The sequence below is a fragment of the Saccopteryx bilineata genome, chromosome 3 (assembly GCF_036850765.1).
Source record: "Saccopteryx bilineata isolate mSacBil1 chromosome 3, mSacBil1_pri_phased_curated, whole genome shotgun sequence".
NCBI lineage: Eukaryota > Metazoa > Chordata > Mammalia > Chiroptera > Emballonuridae > Saccopteryx > Saccopteryx bilineata.
Window position 1 is genome coordinate 8,480,417 of NC_089492.1, and position 17,498 is coordinate 8,497,914.

The window sequence follows — 17,498 nt, forward strand, 5'->3', positions numbered from 1 at the left end:
CCCACAGCTTTGGAGAAAGGTCTCAACAAAGAGGTGTGTGCTTCGGGCGGACAGTTCCTTGGATAGATAGCAATAATTACAGCTGCAGGTGAGCTCAGAGGCGCACATAGGGGACACAGAGCTGAGCACCACCAGCACACAGAGCTTTTGCTCTGGGTGGCAGGCCCATGCCTCCTCATCTAGCTAAACAAACCTTACCTCTTCTTTGAAACGAACCTCCTGCTATAGGTTAAATGTTTGTGTCACCCCAAATTCATATATTGAGATTCTAGCCCTCACAGTGATGGTATTAGGAGGTGAGGCATTGGAAGGTGATTGGGTCATGAGGGTGGCACCCTCATGAATGGGGTTAGTGCCTGTATAAAGCATACTCCAGGGAGAAACCTTGCCCTTGCCCCTTGTACCATGTGAGGACACAATGAAAAGATGGCTGTTAGTAAACTAGGAAGCGGGTGCTCAGCAAATACCAAATCTGTGCACACCTATGCCAGACTTCCCAGCCTCCGGAACCTTGAGAAATAAATACATGTGGCTTAGCAGTCACTGCATCTATGGTATTCTGTTAGAGCAGCCCGAATAGACTGAGATACCCTCCATGCTGATATAGGAACCCTTCCCCAATCTCCACAGCCCCATGACACCCTGGACAGACCTCTTCCAGAGTTATCATCTTTCCTTGTTTCCCTTCCTTCCTTCCTTCCTTCCTTCCTTCCTTCCTTCCTTTTGATTATTAAGTGAGAGGTGGGGAGGCACAGAGACAGACTCCCACATGCACCCTGACCGGGATCCACCCAGCAAGCCCCCTATGGGGCAGTGGTCTGCCCATCTGGTACCATTGCTCCGTTGCTCTGCAATCAAGCTATTTTAGTGCCTGAGGTGAGGCCATGGTGCCATCCTCGGTGCCCAGGGCCAACTTGCTCAAATGAGCCATGGCTGTGGGAGGGGGAGAGAGGCAGAGAGAGAGAGAGAGAGAGAGAGAGAGAGAAAAGAGGGGTGGAAAAGCAGATGGTCGCTTCTCCTGTGTGCCCTAACTGGGAATCAAACTTGGAACTTCCATATGTTGGGCTGATGCTCTACCACTGAGCCAACTGGACAGGGCCTCTGCTTTCTAAATAGAACTTTCTTCTCTTTCTTAGAAACCAAGAGGTTGTGTCTTTGCCAATCTAGTACCCAGAAGGTTCTTAAGTCCAACATAGGCTCATATCCAATGCCTTTTCATGAGTTCAAATCCACCTTGCCCAGGGCCCTGCTTAGAGTAAGTGGTCATAAACACAGGCTTCTTTTCTTTCTCTCCAACTCAGAGAGTTCGCCATCTGACTTAGGAAAGCACTTACCGAGCAAGCATATACTGCAATCAATATGTTCTTTAAATGAATGGAACATATTGCACAGGTGGGGTTGCACAGAGGAGGAACAATTAATTGGGACTGTACCAATGAGACTGTACTTGTGTCGTCCGCCAGTCTTAATTACTTATAGTTTTCACTTTCCAGAACTACTAATAAAGCCGACGGGCATTTCTTCCATTACACCGGGTTTTCCCATTTGAAAGCCTCTTGGCCAAAGCAGAAGATACAGGGAGCTAAGGGGCCGGGTGAGCATGCAGCTCCTAACTGGTCTGCCCCCTTCGTTCACTGGACATGTCTTTATTGAGGGTCTCCTAAGGGCTAGGGCTGTTCTTGGCACCGAGCGATGGAGACAAGCAGCAGTCGGCTTGAATGCAGCTTGCCTGTGCAGGGGAGACAGACGATAAACAGCAACCAGATAAACAGGAAAAATTAAATAGTGATAAGGCTATGGAGCAATGAAATAGGGCGTGTGGTGTGGGGAGAGCTGCTGGCAAGAACATAGGCGCCAAAGACAAGTAGACCAAATGTCTGGGTAAAGCCTCCTTTGAGGAGTGATTTTTGAATTGTGAGCTGAGTATCAAGAACAGCCAAATGGAGGTTCTTCCAGGCAGAGGGAACAGCAGCTGCAAAGGGCCTGGGGCAGGACCCTGTGTTCCTGGTGCCAAGCCTGGAGCTCCCACTGCTTCTGACCACGGAAGAAAAGTTGTACAAAAGAGACAAACCTGGATCTAAAACTGATGTCTGATCCTTCCTTGGAGTAGAGGAGCTGATACCCAACTTTCAGTTCCTAGCAGGTTCATTTCAAATGTTGGTTTTACTGGTGGGTACGTTGCACCCTCTTCAAAGTCCGATTGGGTTTTAAAAGAATTTGAAACACTTACAGCAAAACCACCAAGCTGCATCCTCCACGTAGAAAAGCCCCAAATGTGGCATTTCCGTGGGAAACCACAATGAATCACTCCCACTGGCCGCCTAGGCCAGGCCTGACTGGACAGAGATTTTACTCTGGTTTTCTGCAACTCTGTATAGCCTCTCCAAACTTTTTCACAAACCCCCACAGTGTCCTGACTCTCGGGTTAAGAGCAAAATCCTCAGTTCCTGGAGGTTTACTGAGTTTCAGATTTCACCAGAAGGGGGTCTGCCTCAGCCACTAACCTTTTCCTCTGCAGAGAGAAGTTTCTGAAATGCTGCAAAGAAAAAGAATCACTTGGCGATCAGGAGGAAAAGGAAGTAAGGCTTTGTGCGTAGGCAAGGATGCGTCCAGTACGCATCCCGCGTGTTAAAAACCCTCCTTTCTCTGAGGTCCGTTATGGGAATAAGGACAACCACGGCTATCATTTATTTTAGCATTTCTAAATTGAACCTGTGAGGACGGTATTACCACCTCATTAAACATTTGAAAATAGGGAGGCTGGGAGAAATTAAGTGACTTACCTAAGGAAACACAGCTGGAAAAAAGGCAAAGCCGGGTCCGAACCCGGGTCAGAGTCCAAAGTCCATAACTGTTGTACTATTACTAAACTGTCCTGTCTCGGATCGTTTCTGCCCCCTGGCACCGGGCAACATTTGCGGAGATTAGCAAAGCGGAAGCAGTGAAAGGGGGCAGCCAGGTAAAGTCAGTTCTTTTATTGAAAATCCAGGAAAGAGCTTGGAGATGGCAGGGTTATCCTCTGCAAGGTAGGAGAGACGGAGGCCAAGGCGCTTTCCAGCAGTCGGGGGCCTTACAAAGGCATCTCCCAAGGCCAAGGTTTTAAGCGGACAAATCCCGTCGCTTCCACCCTTGGGCAAGGAGGAGGCAGAGGAGGGGCGGGACGGCCGCCACCGGTCCAGCTCGCTCGCCGGAATCCGTGGAGCCCCGCCGCCGGGTGTCGGAGACCCCGCCTCCGCGCTGGCGGGCCAAGGGTTAAGCGAGGCGGGAGCCCCCGGCGCGGAGCGGCGGCCGGACGGGAATGCTTAGTCAGGATCCCGATTTCCTGTCGAAGTGTTTGGATTTCCTGAAACCCGCGCCCTCCGCCGCCGAGCGGGATCGTCCGAGCCGCGCGCGCCGCTGCGGCCTCCTCCCCTCGGCACATGGTCGCCCGCCCCTCCCTGCGCCGCGCTCGCCTCCCGCGCCTCGCCTGGCCGCCGCCGCCGCGGGCGGGCACTCCGCGCTCGGGCAGCCCGGCCCGCGCCCCCTGCCCCGCCCGCCGCTCCCGGCCGCGCCCCGCGTTCTGCTCCGAGCGCCGCGATCGCTCGGCCGAGGGGGCCGGGACGCGGGGGTCTGCGCCGCCGCTGGGGAGCCGGCGCCGAGCCCGCGATGGAATAATGCCCAGCGGCCCGCCCGGTCCCGGTGAGTTGCGGGGCGCCGGGACGGGCTTGTTGGGGTCGCCCTGGGTCGTGGCGCCCCCGGCCCGGGCCCCGCGTGGAGAGGAGCCCGAGCGGGACGCCGGGCGGGCTCCAGGCTGCATTCCCAGTGGGGTGCCCATGTCCGCGGGGAGGGCTCGGCCCGGGATCTGCAGGGCCCGGCGAGTCTGATCCCTCGAGGAGGTGCGGCGGGGCGGCGGGTGGGGCCCCGGTGGCTCCGGGGGTCCACCGGAGAGGGGCCGGGGCAGCGCGCCCGGCGGCGGGGCCCCGCCGTTGGGGCGCCCTCCCGGCGCGGAGCGCGGGCGCTGGCATTGTCTCCCTGGCGCGGCGGAGGAAAGTTCCCCGCCGTTCCTGGAAGGGCTGGCCCGGCCTCCCGGGCCCCGGGACCCCAGCCCCCCGGCCCGGCCTGGACGCGGCGCTGCCCGGCAAGCCCCAGGCCACTTGCTTAAAGCAAATGAAACCAGAGAGGAGAAAAAAGGATTCCCACTCGGGGCTTGGTGTTTGTTTGCTCCCGGGAAACTGGGAAGTGGCTTGTGATGGAACGCTTGTTCCATTTGGGGACCTGCTGCATTTTCTGAGAGTGACTTGAAGTTTAAAAGGAAAAAAAGAAACTCACTGGCGCCTGGCATTCTGCGGTTCCAGACATCCCGAGAGTTCTCGGGCATTCCTGAAGCGGTTTCCTTTAATAATTTATTTTTCCACTAAGCGGGGGAGTGCGGAGCCAAGTCCAGATTATCGTTAACGTGACCTCAGCTGTACCTGCACTAATCAGAAAGAACAAGAACTTTCTCCCCCTTTACCCAGAGAGTTGGTCGGGCTGTCTTGGCATCATTGATTCTGGGTGACAGCAGGGCTGGGATGCTGAGTAATTCCTGTTTGGGACTAAAGCTAATGGAGTGCGGCGGCCAGCTTTTATCTCTGTTGCAACCTTTACCCCACAGCCCTTCCGTTTTGCAATTGGAAAGCCGAGGTAAGAGGATGTAGGTCTTCTGGACGCATCAAATCTCAACATTTAACAAAGAAAAGGGGATCTTTGAGAACAACTGTTTCAGCCCCTTCTTGTTCTACAGATGAGATTGGGAGAGATGCAATGACTTACCCAAGGTCACTGAACCAACCTTCAGACTCCCAGACCATTGCTCTTTTTTCGATGTCAGCCTTGTAACATTTAGAAATGTCTTTTTAACCTTATTAATCTTTGTTGTTTATGCCTTCTCTTGTTCTGTCTTAGATCTATTACTATTTTTAAAATAGGTTGATACCTCAAACTGCATATTTTGAGATAGACTTAAAAAATAATTCCCTAACCCCTACTGTTGAGCCACTAAATGGATTTGAAGATTCTGCCACCAGACAGATTTGGAATATAAAGTGGGTGCATTATTATCTAGGGAATTAATTTTCTTGCTCCCATTCTTTTGTGAAAAAAAAGAAACTTCCAGGTCCAAAAAAGGGCAGTATCTTAGCACATAATGCACCCTATGATGTTCTCCAGACTTGAGTGTCAGCCCTCCTGTACCTTGTGAGCTAAGCAGCCCATCTATTCTCCGACTGGCTGGTTTTCATTTTTAGCATGTGATAATGTTAGAGAGAAAGGACTTTTTCACAAGCTTGCCATTTGGTAAAGGAAATTGAAACTCGCTCCACCTCCCCAGTCCTCACCACCAGCCATAGTGAGCCAGATTTTCAAAATCAGTCGGAGCCTTGCAGACCCCAAACGAATGGACCCTCTTCCCAGCTGGCATCCCCACCACACACCCAGGTGGCTGAAGTCTGGAGGAAAGAAGTGACTTTGACTAGATCCTGCATCCCGTCCTCGTTTCCCCTCCTGTTTTGCTTTCTCCCACTTCCCTCCCACCCACTGAATCTGGCATGGGCTCGAGAAGAAACCTTTTCCATGGGATGCGCAAATCATCCCCACATAAGCAATAGTGACAATGACAGCCGGCAGTTCCTGAGCCCTTGCTGTAAGCCCTAGACAGGTTATCTCCTCAGGAGTCCCAAGGAGGAGAGGGAGCTCCTTTGGGAGCCCTGCCCAGAAAGGTCAGCTCTTTCCAGATTCAGCCAGAATGGCGTGCTTTCCTTCGCCCAGGATACATTTGCTGAGTAGATCCTCTGTGGGAGGTGCAGGTTGTGCAAAAAGGAATGGGGCTATGTGTTCAAGGCCTTCTATTTCTAGCCTCATCTTCCAGTGTCAGCCTCACCCTTTCTCCTGTAATTAATCAACTCCACAGGCCTGTATTGAGCACCTGCTCCATGCTAAGCATTGTGGGAAGTGCAGATGAACGAGATAGGCCTGGCCCCGCCCTCATAGAGCTTGCATTCCAGCAGAGGAGCTAGGCAAAAAGAAAGCAGCAGGGATCTTCTAACAGATGAGAGGTGGTGATTCTTATCATGAAGGAAATGCACAAGGGATGGAAATCATGACCAAAGTGAAGTGGGGTGGAGGTGGGGGTTGTCCCAGTTGCTAAGAAAAGACTTCTCTGAGACTGAAGGGTTTAGAATAGTGGTAGTCAACCTGGTCCCTACCACCCACTAGTGGGCGTTCCAGCTTTCACGGTGGGCGGTAGCGGAGCAACCAAAGTATAAATAAAAAGATAGATTTAACTATAGTAAGTTGTTTTATAAAGATTTATTCTGCCAAACTTAGCAAAAATCCAACATAAAGTACTTGGTAAGTAATTATTATTATATGCTTTAACTTGCTATAACTCTGCTTTATAAATTTTATAAAGTAAAGTTACTTCCCTACTTTATAAATCACCATGACTGTGGAACTGGTGGGTGGTTAGAAAATTTTACTGCGAACAGAGATACAAAAGTGGGCGGTAGGTATAAAAAGGTTGACTACCCCTGGTTTAGAAGGACCTGGCCAGGCAGAATATGCAAGGGAGTGCATTCCAGGGAAAGGGATCAGGATGTGCAAAGTCCTCCATGCACGAAAGAGCATGATGTGTTCCAGGGAGTGAGGAAAGTCGAGGGGAGTCTAAGTGGTGGGGAGAGAGTGGCATAAGGTGAAGTTTTAGAGGGAGACAGGGACCAGAATACACAGCGGGTTCTGGGCCATGCTGGGGAGGTTCCTTTCACCAGTACAAAGGGAAGCATTGGTGAGTGTAGGCTCAGGAGTGGGATTTGATTGACAGTCTTAAGAGATGACTGCTTTATGAACTGTTGATCACAAGGGGCAAAGAGTAGCAGCAGGGAGACCATTGTATTAATCCTGAAGACATGAAGATAGCTCGCACCAGGGTGGTAGCAGTGGAGGTGGAGAGAAGTGAGTGTAACCTGTTAGACCTTGCAGATCGAACTGATGAGATTTGGTGATGGGTTGAATGGGGGCGGGGCAGGGGGAAGGACTCCAGGATGACTCCCGGGTTCTGGTTTGAACAGCTGGGTGTCCTTTGGGGAGACAGGGAAGACTAGAGGGGGCACATGTTTCTGCAGAGAGTGAGGTCCATATTGGCCATGCCAAGTTTCTCGAGATGTCTGCGAGGCATCCAGGTGGAGACTGTGGGCAGATGTGAGGGCATGTGACTCTGGACCTCAGAGAAGACTTCCGGGCTGGAGATACTAATGCAGAAATTATCAGCCTGAAGCTGAGCCACCGAAGAGCTTGCCGGCACATGTCCTGCGTCTCATTTCTCTTCTGTTCTTCCCCCTGCCTGGACTATTCTTCCTCTCTTTTCCAGGCTAACGCCTACTCATCTTTTAAAACATACCTGTGTCTTCATCCCCTTGAGGATGCCTCTAGCTCCCTCCCCCACTCTCAGACCCCTGTGTTTACCTTCGTCCTGGTTTTGTTCTATTGAAGTTACCTTTTTGTAGGATCTTGCATCTATGAAAAAACTTGGTAGGACTTTTGGAAAAGCTGCCACATGCTAAATGCCCAACAAATGTGAGCTGCAATTATCGTCATCATTATTGAGGGGAGTGTTAGAGAGGCCTATAATTAAGAATTTTATTGGAATAAGTATAATGATAAATGGTGTATTCGTCTCTTCTGGCTGCTGTAACAAGTTATCACAGACCTTGCGGCTTTATCAATGCAGACTTACTCTCGTGTAGTGCTGGAAGTCCGAAGTCTGACATGAGTCCCCCTGGGCTGAAATCAAGGTGTGGGCAGGACTCAGTTCCTGCTGGAGGCTCTGAGTACGACTCTGTCTGCTTGCCTTTTGTAGCTTCTAGGGGCCTCCTGCAATCCTTGGCTCGTGTCCTCCTTCCTCCGTCTTCAAAGCCAGCAATGTTGGACTTAGTCTCCATGCTGCTGTCTTCTGGGTTCTCCCTTCTGGCTCCTGTTCCACTTTCAAGGGACCTTTCGACTACATCAGGTCACCTGTATGATCTAGAATGATCTCCCTGTTTTAAGGTCAACTGATTAGCAGCCTTACTTCCATCTTCAGCCTTAATTCACCATGGGCCAAGTAGGCTAACACAGTCCCACCAGTCCTGGGGATTAGGACGGGGCCATCTTTGGGAGCTGGTAAGGGAAGGTGTTACAGGAACCCTAGGGAGTGGAGGCCGGGGAAATCTTCGTAACGGTAGTGACGCGTGGGTAGGGGCCATTTTCCACTTGTGTCCTGACTGCCCTCCCCAAATTTGTTCCTTACTGAGATGTGTTCATTCCCACATTCAAGCTCTTCTCCATGCTGGGCCCTACCTGAGCAGCTGGAGCTGAGGATTCATTTCATTGCATTCTTCGGGCTCTTGGCCAGATGGTTTACTACCAACACAGGGAGGCTAGCTCTTCCCACCCCGACTCATGAATAGATGAAATTCACCAACCCATGAAAACCCTCTGGCAGCCCACCTCCCCTGTACCCACTCCCAGGACGGAGTGAGCAGCGTGATGGGTTGGTGCTCTCTTTAAAAGTGCTGTGGTCATTTCCTGTGCATCAGGAATTCTGACACCTGTGCTTTTTGTACAGCTGAAACCAAGGTTCCGAAGCCTCCACTCATGTCCTCGCCCTCAGCTGGTCCTGTTCCCAAAGCTAGCCAGGTCAGGAAAGTGCGTGTGGTTCAGTCAGGACGAATCCATCCTACCCATCAGGGGAAAAAATAACTCGAGGGCCTGGGCTTGTGGCGTGTGGCGTGTGGCAGGTGGCCCCACCTAAGAGTGCGTCGGGGAAACGCGGAAACGCACCATGATGTGTGCGCAGCCATGAGGCTGTGAGGGGGTAATGAAGACCAGGTTTCAAACATCCTGTCGGTTATTTGGAGAAAGGGGGCTTCTGTCTCAGCTACTCCCCACAAGCAGATGGCTCCCTGAGACCCTCAGCACTCTGGAGAGCCCCATTAGCGCTGTTGGCCACCAGAGTGCTGGGCTGCAAAGAGCACAAGGTCCCTTGTTGCCTGAGGTCCCTCTGTCCCCATCCCTTGGAACTGTCACGAACTAGCTTGTCTTGTAATATTTTTGGCGTTTCCTCTTCCGCTCCTGCTCTAAGGCAGGAAATGAGAAAGTGCACAGTTAGAAAAACAGAAAAGTTAGCAAGCAGCGCATTTCCAGCACAGGGATCCCAGTCGGAGTCAGGTTAAACAGGAATAAAGAAAAGCGCCCGTCAGCGCTTCCCCCAGATGCGGCGGGGAGTTCCGGAGGCCGAGCTGGTCCGGGTGCCCGTGGGCAGAACAGGAAGGAGAGAGTCAAGACATCGCTTCTGTGGAATAGCTTGCATTTCCCTCACCAGGGCTAATCAAGAGTTTCCCATTGAGGATGCTGCCTTTATAACACCCTCCCTGCATGTAGCAATGCTGGGTGCCTGTTCCATGGTAGTTTTGTATCTAAATAATTACCCTTTTGTGTGGAAATGCAGAAAACAACCTAGTGAGAGGCCCTGATAGATGCACCTTGCCTGGCAGGGGTTCAGAACAAATGATATATTGTATAAAAAGTATAGGTGAGTAAGAATAAAAGAGAAAACAAAGCTATGGTGTAAAACTAATAATAGATGAGCTTGGCATATTGAGGTTCTTTGTACTATTCTTATTCTTGAAATTATTTCCAAATAAAAAGATTTTTGCAAATTCAAGAAAACAAAGTGAGTGCTCAACTATTCCTTTGTTATGTGACTATGTGACCTTGATGGATAACAGGATGGCTGAGTGGTCAGTGGACAGGAAACCAGAGGATTCTGGGGTCTCCCGCGGAGCCCACATGCCGTCTGTTCTCGCACTTTCTGTACTGAGCCAGGGGAAGGGGGGGGGAGCACCCCGCACAAGGGCTTCATTCTTGTCTGGAAGTGTGTTTGCTCACATGGTCGCCTCACCTGCAGACTGAGCATCTTTTAAGGGGGTTGGGCAGGGACGAGGGGCCTTGTGTCATTCCTCTTGCCACCTGTGCCACACATGCAGATGACAGGCGCTGACCAAAGCGCCCTGGCTTCCACCTCTCAGCTGCGTTGCCACATTTCTTGAATTTTCTCATTGTTGAGTTTTTAACGACTCTCCATTTTACTTCTAGAAATTCTCTTTGGTTCTCTTTCAAATCATACTGGCCTGTGATCCTTGGGTGGTATCCTCTCATTAGAATTTTCTTGTCTGGACGGGCTGACGTCGCCTTTCAGATGCTCTGTTACGTGAGTTCTCGTGTTTCCTGCGTCTTCCGTTTTGGAGCGTGGTGGCTCCCACCCCCCGAGAGTCTCACCTCTCCTGCGTCCTGGACTAGTTTCCCTGGTAACTGCTGGGCCCCAGCCTTTTATCCCCAGAACTGGTGGTGTGTCTTTGGGCTCTGCCTAGGGCTTTAGAGTTTGCATAGGAGTTTTTTCTTTCCCTGTCCGGACCCCTGAGGCAGGCAGAAGTCTTACCATTTCCCCGCGCAGATGGGAGAACCAGTCCAGGCCCTCGCTCTGGGGAGGCTGGGATCCCTTGGGGGTCCTGGCTTTGTAGAGGGGCCTCAGCTCCCCTGTCACTGTGGTAGATACCAACGAAACCTGCCGGCACGATGCATTGCATTTTCTCTTCTGGACTAGGAAAAGAAAGAACATTTACCCCTCCAAAAAAAGGAAAACTGCCATTTTGAGAAAAGAAAATTAGAATCCTTATCAAAATAGAAGCAGCAAAAAGATCTCATTCAGATCAGCAAGGATTCACTGAGTATGTTCCCTGTGTTCACCCCACAGAATGGGGGTGGGGGTGGGGAGGAGGGAGGGAGCAAGCGAAGCCAGGCCTTAAAGTGACTTGTTCATCCTTGTAACCCCCCAACACGGAGAAGACAAATGTTTAGGGAGAAAGGACAGAAGGAAGAAAGGGAGGAAATTAATGTGGTTGAATAAGACAAAAACTGAGGCAGAAGATAGGATATGATAATGGAGACGAGCACTGAATCGAGACTCAGAGGTCCTGAGTTCTAGGCCAGGCCTTGGTATTGACCTTTACCCTCTGGGGACCTCACTTCCTCACCTGTGTAAAGGCGGTGACAGCTTGTTGGACTCCCCTTCCCCTAGGGCACAGCGAGATCATGGACATGGCGGGCGGTGGGGGGGGGGGAGGTTAGGGTCTTTCTTGTCTGTGAGGCTGATGGGACAGTGTGTCCCTCAGTGGCCCTTTGCTCCAGAGATTTCCTCCCCTGACCGCCTGTTAACCATTGTGGCCGCTGGGTTCTCCAAGGAAGGGTCCTCACAGCTTATTCTCACTAAGGGATTGCTCTTTGGTGTATGGTCGAGAATTGGGCACTGGAGAGCTGAGCTGGCCCCAGTCTCGTGTGATCTTCCTACCCTTACACCCTTACAAGTTCTCTCCCTGGGACCCCACAGATGAGGGCCGAGCTGTAGCTGAGGGCCGTTGTGGGGTGGAGTTTGTGCATGGCATTGCCTTCCTGACCCTGACCTTCTGTCCTCTGAGGTGGCTCCCTTGGACAATGGAACTCCTAATCTGTCTGGTGGTCTGTCCTTCAGCCGGCCACTGTTTCCTTTTTTTCTTATTTTTTTTTTGTGTGACAGAGACAGAGCGTGTCTGAGAGAGGGGACAGATAGGGACAGACAGACAGGAAGGGAGAGAGATGAGAAACATCAATTCTTTGAATATATTTTTTTATTTATTCATGTTAGAGAAGAGAGAGAGTGAGAGTGAGAAAGAGAGAAGGACGAGGAAGGAGCAGGAAGCATCCACTCCCATATGTGCCTTGACCCGGCAAGCCCAGGGTTTCGAACCGGCCACCTCAGCGTTCCAGGTCAACGCTTTACCCACTGCGCTACCACAGGACAGGTGAGAAGCATCAGTTCTTTGTTGTGGCACCTTAGTTGTTTATTGATTGCTTTCTCATATGTGCCTTGACCAGGGGGCTACAGCAGACCAAGTGATCTCTTGCTCAAGCCAGTGACCTTGAGCTGGTGAGCCTTGCTCAAACCAGATGAGCCTGCGCTCAAGCTGGCGACCTTGGGGTCTCGAAGCTGGGTCCTCCATGTCCAAGTCCGATGCTCTATTCACTGCGCCACCACCTAGTCAGGCAGGCCACTGTTTCTTATTTGAGTGGATTTGGTCATTGGAGGGTAGAAGCATTTGTCATGAAGCAATGGGAAAACTACTGGCCTTGGAATCCATAGAGATAGTTAACACTTACTGTGTAGTAGTACATGTCAATCACTATTCTAAGCAGATTTTTTTTATATGAACTCATTTAATCCTCATACTAACCCTATGAGATAGGCATCACCTTTATCCTTATGTTATATAGGAGGAAATGGAGATACACAGAAGCTAACATCCCCAAGGTCATATGACTAACAGGTAGCAAGATTTTAAGCAAGGTGACCCATGTTCAGTACCCACTCCCTTGACCATGACACAGTATTGCCCCTAAAGACTTGACCTTGAATTCCACGTCCCTGTTTCTTATTTGATTTGGGGGAGAGCCTGTCCTTAGCCTTTCTGAGTGTCAGCTTCCTCTCATGTAAATTTTGTGAAAGCGTGCAGCTTTTTTAAAAAGGTGTTAAATAAAGCATTATACACAGTGAGTTGCTGAGTGCCAGGCACATAATTGGTACTGAACAAAAGTGAGTGGGTTCCGAACAGGATAAGAGTTCTCATTTGCATGATCAATGACGAGAGGAAACACGAAAAAACTAATTCAACTTAAAGAGTCTTCACTGCACAAACTTTTCTTGCAAAGAGCTCCTCTGTGCCAGGCTCCCAGGATACGAGGATAAAGAACTTAGCCCATGCACTGAACTCTCTTACAGTCGATTGGAAGGGAAAGGTGTGTAACTGTTTATAATTTTGGACCGATGTCCGCACTGCAGGAAAGTTACAAGAAAATAGCCATGAGTGAGTGTACAGGGAAGGGAGGGAGTGATCTCGGGAGGGTAGTCAGAGAAAGCTTGGAGAAAGAGGTGCCACCGATCTTATTCTTCCTGGGTGGGCAGGATCTCAGTAAGTGGACAGAGTGGGGAAGGGTAGTCCAGGCTGAGAAGAGATGAGTCAAAGTCTTTATGGTAGGAATGCACCGGTTATTATTTTGGAGGTCGAAGGAAAACGTGTCCAAGGGGAAAGGTAAAACTCTGAGTTAAAATAGAGCGGCATTTGGGGTTTCCCTCTGGAATGCAGCCATCCTGGCCGTTTTCTACCCCCCACCCCCCGGCCCGCACCATCACAGAACTCCTGGTCTGGAAGCCGAACTACGTGCGGCCTTGTTTATAGGTCTTTCCATAACAGCCTTGAGCGAGTTTCCTCTCCTAGGACAGTTACTTCCTCAGACCTAAAATAGACCGCCAGAAGGGTGGAGCGTCGGATCCTTGCCTGCTACGCTCTGGTGAGCGACTTACTTTGGAGACAAGTGGATGAAAAAGTGTGGTGGACACTGGTGGAGGCTTATCAACCCCCCTTTCTCCTTCTTCCTTGCTGATAGAACACGAGTCTTCAGAAACCCGGTCCCAGTCCCACAGGCAAGTCACTGGGATCCTGTCCCCCTGCACAGTGACTGGTTTAGGCATAGGCATGTGACACAGCTCTGGCTCTGAAATAGGAAAGGATGTCTGCTGGAGGTAGATGGGAAAGGTCTTTTCCTCCATCTGAAAAAGAGTCATTTAAAAGCCTCTCTTCTGTTATGGGACATAGTGGGATTGGCATGTGATAGCTGGTACTGTTGCAGCCATCTTGGGACTTTGAGGAAGCCTTGCTTAGGGAGAGCATATTGAGTGTGTCAGACTAGAATGATGGAAGAAACGAGACACTAAACTCCCTACCTTTAGACTGTTTTTGTTTTTGTTTTTGTTTTTTTGTATTTTTTCTGAAGCTGGAAACGGGGAGAAACAGTCAGACAGACTCCCGCATGTGCCCGACCGGGATCCACCCGGCACACCCACCAGGGGCAACGCTCTGCCCACCAGGGGGCGATGCTCTGCCCCTCCGGGGCGTCGCTCTGCCTCGACCAGAGCCACTCTAGCGCCTGGGGCAGAGGCCAAGGAGCCATCCCCAGCGCCTGGGCCATCTTTGCTCTAATGGAGCCTCGGCTGCGGGAGGGGAAGAGAGAGACAGAGAGGAAGGGGGGGGTGGAGAAGCAAATGGGCGCTTCTCCTATGTGCCCTGGCCGGGAATCAAACCCCGGTCCCCCGCACGCCAGGCCGACGCTCTACCGTTGAGCCAACCGGCCAGGGCCCTTTATACTGTTTTGGGCCAAGTTTTCTGTTGTAGCCCAGAAAACATCTTAACTAAGACACATGGGATGGACACTTCATCTGATAGACAATCCTGGGTCCCGTGCACCTTTCCCCACTCCCCCCTGCTGTAGCTACCACTGAATTAGAAAGCCACCACCAAATCATACACTTTTATTGTAATTTTTTAAAGACTTTATTTATTTTAGAGAGAAGAGAGAGAGGGAAAGAGAGAGAAGGGGGGGGGAGGAGCAGCAAACACCAACTCCCATATGTGACTTGACCAGGCAAGTCTGAGGTTTTAAAACCATGACCTCAGCGTTCCAGGTCGATACTTTATCCACTGTGCCACCAAAGGTCAAGCCAAATAATAGTTTTATACTTTTGCAGTCTTGCTATTTAGTTTTTCTGCCGAGTTGCCCTTTCTCCACCTAAAAAAATCCAACTTATTCTTGCAAGTATGTCTCAAATTTACCTTCTCCGTGAAGCCTTGCCTGATCCTTCCTGTTGTAATTATTTTTTTTCTTTGAGTACCATGACATTTGTTGTCCTTCCCTCCCTCCCTTTCCTCCCCTTTGATTCTTTTATGAAGTGCCTACTGTGTGCCAGCTCTTGTACTGAGCATGGACACCCATCTTGCTGAATAGGGGGAGACGTGCACAGCAAATTGTGAGCCAGTGTGGTTTGTGTGATCGTATGGGAACAGAAGGTATAGCCGGGTGCTTATGGAGAGGTGCCTGACCCCATGTTGCAGGGAGGGTCACAGGCTTGTTAAATAATCAATGGGACTTAGCCAGAAGAAGAGCCAAGGGAAGGGTGGGAAATTCTAGGTGGGAGGGACCACCAAAGTAAGGACAGGGGTAATAGAAATAGCCCAGTGTATGCTGGGAACCAAGTCACTCAATAGGGTGGGACCCCAGGGTTTGAAGTGGGGTACACTGGGGTCAGAGAAGAAGGCGGGAGCCACACTCTGAAGCTTGGGCTTTAATTTGTTGTCATTGAGGAGCCATCGAAGGCTTCAGGCAGGGGAGTGGTAGGACTCTTGCCCTTTAGAAAGATGGTCTGGCAATACTGGACCGGATGGAGTAGGAGGCAAGGAATGGAGGGAGTGAGTGGCCCAGGAGGTGGGGGGGAAGATACCTAGGCAGTAGGATGGCCTTGCTTGGGGGCTGATCGGATGAGGGGTCTGGGGAGGAGGGAGAACCATTGATGGCACTGAGCTGTCTGGCTTGTTCGTGAGGCTGAGTCACATCTGTGTCTCACAAGACCGCCACCTCCTCGGGGGCCGGGTCCTACCGGTCTGCATCCCCTCGACGGCTGGGTTCTGCAATTCAGTGCAAGATGGGGTGACGAAGGAGCAAGCCGGTTCCTCTCTTCTTTCTTTCCTTCTCCTCCCACAGCTTCAGATCTTCGGTTCCCGTTCAAGTGGAACAGGAAGTGGAGCTGGACGGGGTTTTCCTGGCTTCCGGGGTCTGAGCTTTGAGAAGAGGGAGGGCTTTCTTAAAGCCTGTTGCTCATCGCTTTCTTCTTGTTCCTGTTCCAAACCAAGCCAATTCTGGACAAGCCTACCCCAGCCTCACCAGTCTAGTCCATTCTGCATGTCCCCACGGTTCTGGCCTCAGGCTGGGCTTCCATGTGACCTCCCCTGGGCCATCTCCTCTTCTTAACTCACTTTCCCCACCTTCTCCAAGCCATTGCCAGGGAATCTCCTGAACACTTCAGATGAGCTTCACCCTCCTACTTGACGAGCTTCATTCCCTGTCTCCAGTGTCTGGGTGGTTAGACGAGGAACAAAACAGCCTGGCTTTTGAGCTGCTCAGACCTGGGTTCAGGCCAGACTCGGTCCACTCACTGAGGACCCTTGGACAAGTCGCTTAACTTGCTGAGCCTACGAACTTTTTTCACCTGTGAAATGAGGTGAAGGATGCATGAGAAGTACCTGCCTGAAACGCTCTCTCTCTCTCTCTCTCTCTCTGTCCCTCCCTCCCTCCCTCCCTCCCTATCTCTCTTTCTCGGGTTTTCTTTCTCCCCCACAGTGCCATTCATCCCAGTGACTCCCTAGTGCCCGCCCCACGGCAGACCAGATGTTTATTTCGTGTTTGATGAATGAGTTATTTCTTCAGGCTCTTGCAGCTAAGAGTTTGACCATCTCTTTTTTGATACATTTGAGAAATTCTTTCACGCGGTCCCGCAAGGACCAGAAGGAGTGGGACTCCGATACTAAGGGGGATTAATGTGGAGGACGCAACAGAAGTCAAGACTCCAGCGTGGCTTCTGGACCGCAGGCCCTTCGCTCTTTCCGTCGGCCACCCTCTGACTTCCTGGGCAGTCAGGAGCCACCTCCTGGGTCAGGTGCCAGGGTTCCCGGATGTATCATCCTGAAGAAGGGCGGCCCTCCACGCAGCTATTATAGACAGCAGCAAATGCTAGCGTTTGCATAAGCAGGGCGGCGTGAATCAGTTCAGTGAAGAATACACACGTTCTTCCCGAACGAATCTTAATGGACATAACATATGTGTGTGGGGGGGTGCTCCCATCCTGGAACAAGCCGGGAGTCGGTTGGGGTAAGTTGAGTTCAGTGGTGATATTTTAGACGTGCAGTTTGAAGGAAGTAACAGCGCTGAGCACTTGCAGATGGGAACTGTGTCGGAGCTGAAATAGAAAATGTGCAGAGGGTAGTCTCCGCATCAGAAAACAGCTCCTGTTGCCTCCGCAACTTGTGTCCCGAGCCCGTTTCTTCTACGGCTCACTTCTGCTTCTCTGACTTTCTAAATAAATGTTCTCTTGTATAAAAGAAAAAAGAAGGAGGGAGGGAGGGAAGGAAGGAAGGAAGGAAGGAAGGAAGGAAGGAAGGAAGGAAGGAAGGAAGGAAGGAAGGAAGGAAGGAAAGGAAGGAAGGAAGGAAGGGGCTTTCGTGGGGTAGATGATTGGGTAAGATTTTGAACTCCGCCTTTTAGTAGCCACTTGCTGAGCTTGGGCAGGTGCTGAGTCTCTCTGAGCCTCGGTCTTGCTATTTGTCAAGTGGAGAGGCTAAGACTCCTGTCTCCCGGGGTTGTGAGTGGGAACTGGGGCGGTAGCACATGGGTAGCAGAGTGGAGGGTGCCTGGCAAGTGGGAACCACCAGTGGAAGTGTGAGTCCTCCTTCCGGGGAGGATTGTTACGGGTTGAATCGGGTCCTCCAGAAAAGCTGTGGAAGCCCTCACCCCCGGTGCTTCAGGATGTG

At 51.2% G+C, this 17,498-nt stretch overlaps 1 protein-coding gene across 3 annotated transcripts in view; it reads left to right on the forward strand.

The window, feature by feature from the left end:
* Nucleotides 1-3,491: 3,491 nt before the first annotated feature.
* Nucleotides 3,492-17,498, forward strand: part of ASAP1 (ArfGAP with SH3 domain, ankyrin repeat and PH domain 1) — a 315,266-nt gene continuing 301,259 nt past the window's right edge. For 2 of the 3 annotated variants that reach the window (XM_066265647.1, XM_066265649.1), the window contains exon 1: nt 3,493-3,678. The gene's annotated coding sequence lies outside the window, so the exon portion shown is untranslated. Of the gene's footprint in view, nt 3,679-17,498 lie in introns of all 3 variants that reach the window. The other variant, XM_066265648.1, reaches the window with a different exon arrangement.